At 44.4% G+C, this 2873-nt stretch overlaps 1 long non-coding RNA gene across 1 annotated transcript; it reads right to left on the bottom strand.

Annotated features, from left to right (window-relative positions):
- Positions 1-2322: 2322 nt before the first annotated feature.
- Positions 2323-2536, bottom strand: LOC107710241 (uncharacterized). The gene is made up of 2 exons (XR_001636570.1): positions 2504-2536; positions 2323-2374 (listed from the first exon to the last, which is right to left on the bottom strand). It is a non-coding gene; the product is annotated as an uncharacterized LOC107710241 (long non-coding RNA).
- Positions 2537-2873: the final 337 nt, after the last annotated feature.

Here is a 2873-nt window from a genome sequence, read left to right on the forward strand (position 1 = left end):
GGAGTAACTTAATAATGAGGTGACAAGATGGGAGGGGACAGACAATAAGACAGGAGAGAGCACATGGCTTGTGTTGTGCTCTCTCCTGTTTTACTGTCTGTCCCCTCCCATCTCACAAAAATCCACAAGAGTGCCCTCTGGTGGCCATCTTGGGCACTCCAGCTGCAGACCGTGACATAACCCCTCCCTTAAGGAGCGGATTCCAGATGCTCCTCAATGTCAAAGGAATCCGGGAGGGAGGCGGAATGGAGGTGGACTAGGGGGAGGGATGGTGGGCCAGGCCCGTGTAGGGGAAGAGGACCTGGATCCTGAGGCGGATCATGGAACCAGGGTGGAGCGTAAGCCCATTAGGGCGGAGCAGGTGGAAAAGAGAACCACCACTTGAGAGGAGCTGAAGTAAATGCCGCCACCTCAGGAGGTTCTGCAGCAGAAGCCGCCACCTCGGGAGGAACTTCAGCAGGCCCTGAAGGCTCCTGGAATGGAGCGGGCTCTGGAGTGGAATCGGAAGGTTCCCGGACTGGAGCTGGCCCTTGAGTGGACACTGAAGGCTCCCGGACTGGAGTGGGTTCTTGAGTGGACTCTGAAGGCTCCTGGACTGGAACGGGCTCCCGAACTGGAGCGGGTTCATGAGTGGACTCTGAGGGCTCCTGGACTGGAGCGGGCTCTGGAGTGGACTCTGAGGGCTCCCGGACTGGAGCAGGCTCTGGAGTGAACTCTTGAGGGCTCCTGGACTGGAGCGGGCTCTGGAGTGGACTCTGAGGGCTCCCGGACTGGAGCAGACTCTGGAGTGGACTCTAAGGGCTCCCGGACTGGAGCGGATTCTGGGGTGAACTCTGAATGCTCCCGGACTGGAGCACGCTCTGGAGTGGACTCTGAATGCTCCCATGCACGCAGAACAGTCCAGAGGCCAAAGGCAAAGACCGCCTTCTTGACTATGGCAGCAGCAGTGAAATTTGTCCTCCGGAGCACAAGGAGAATAAATAGGGAGACAAACGAGGAGGGTAACGAGGGAGACACAGGTGGAGTGTAATGTCAGATTACTTTTCTTAGGGAATTAATTATTATTAATTAATTCAGGTTTTGAGAGGACTCGAATCTGAAAATTCGAAGTCAACCTGATTAGAACTGATTTCAAATTTGATAGTTTACACTTTATCAACGGTCGTCCAGCGAGACGTTAACGTCCGTGTATATTAACGATTCTGTTCATATTACTTCGTGGCCAATGACACATAAACAAAATGGAAATCTTATTCATTTTGAGCAAGGTAGCAAGGATCTAGGCAGAGTTTTAACTTTAAAACATACATTAACATGAGGCTTCAATTTATCATGTGGAGAAATATCTTTGCGAAGATTTGGTTGATACTTCTATAAAGTTTCTTAATGCGAGTATTGTACATACTTCCCACTTTTTCATTCAGACCGCTGTTCGGCAATTATCACACGCTTTCATTCAACACTAAACTTCACATATTAATAGCTTTATCTGCTAAAAGGGGTTAACAAAACATTGATTAAAGTTGCAAGGTTACATTTTGACTCCTCAAGCATATATAAGACATACAACATATTATTTGTGAATATGGTTGCCCTTTCATACGCATAAATGATTGTCTGTTGAAATCATCCGGTGAGTTTGGCGTGTTCCTTGTCTCTCCAAGAGGAGGCGCGTTTTCTTGGAATTTAGAGGAAGGGGGAGCACAGAGAAAACCCTGAGGTCAAGGAGGTTGTAAAAACGGTCCTGGTCATAGACCCTTTAGTTTTTCCGGTGGAATGCAGAGATTCAATGTTAGTTTTGGTCTGCTCACAGATTAAATGGTTTCTGTTTTGAAGACAGAAATCCTACAGGAGTAAATTAAATAATAATGAGGTGACAAGATGGGAGAGGACAGACAATAAGACAGCAGAGAGCACATGGCACCAAACAAACACAACACAAGCCATGTGCTCACAAAAATCCACAGGAGTGCCCTCTGTTGGCCATCTTGGGCACTCCAGCTGCAGACCGTGACCCTACTTTAATATAAATGCATACATATATTTCATACAATTTCTATTTGGGGGGTTTAAAGGGTTAGTTCAGCCAAACATATAAATTCAGTCATTATTTGCTTGCCTCAACACTGTTCAATCCTTGTGCTGCTGTGGACATCTCCATCCTCACTGCACACAGCAGTCTGCAGACATTTCCGATCCTGCAAAAATGCACAAACACAATACAAAAGCAGTCATTTTAACAGCACAAGTCATTTCATTTCTGTATTAGAAGTAACAAAATTATCTTACTTTATGTTTTTATTTCAGGTTTTCTCTTTTTTCCACAAATGCCGCCGTCACCTTTCCTAGCAGGTCCTGCTCCACCACAAAAGCTCTGCAGCAAATGCACAGGAATCAAGAATAAGAAAAGTTCTCTAATAACTCTGTTTGAAATTACAATAATTAAAATAAAATACAACTTAAGATTTAAAAGATGTTTAATTCATTTCTGTAGTGTACTCACTCAAAGCCTTTGATGGCAGCATTCCTTCATCAGTCACTCTGCACCGGATAAACACACGTGTGTCTCATCTGTCCCTGTAACATCCAGACAAGATTCAAGTTATCTCTGTGATTTATCTGCTCAATACTGCATTTACATGTTGAGGTAGTTGCTAATGTGTTAACTCACTTTTTATCCAACACAAATGTTACTCAATGTATCAACAGTACTGAACAAATAAAACAAATAACTTATGTTTAGTTACTCTATGTAGATTTATTTATTTACATTACATTCAACTAATGTAAGCCGTGTTGACAACAGTGAATTCTACTACATATCAGCGCACATGCATCACTCCGATGTCTATTTCATGTCTATTAGTTGTGCC

Source organism: Sinocyclocheilus rhinocerous, unplaced genomic scaffold (assembly GCF_001515625.1).
Source record: "Sinocyclocheilus rhinocerous isolate Xijiao unplaced genomic scaffold, SAMN03320098_v1.1 scaffold1167, whole genome shotgun sequence".
NCBI lineage: Eukaryota > Metazoa > Chordata > Actinopteri > Cypriniformes > Cyprinidae > Sinocyclocheilus > Sinocyclocheilus rhinocerous.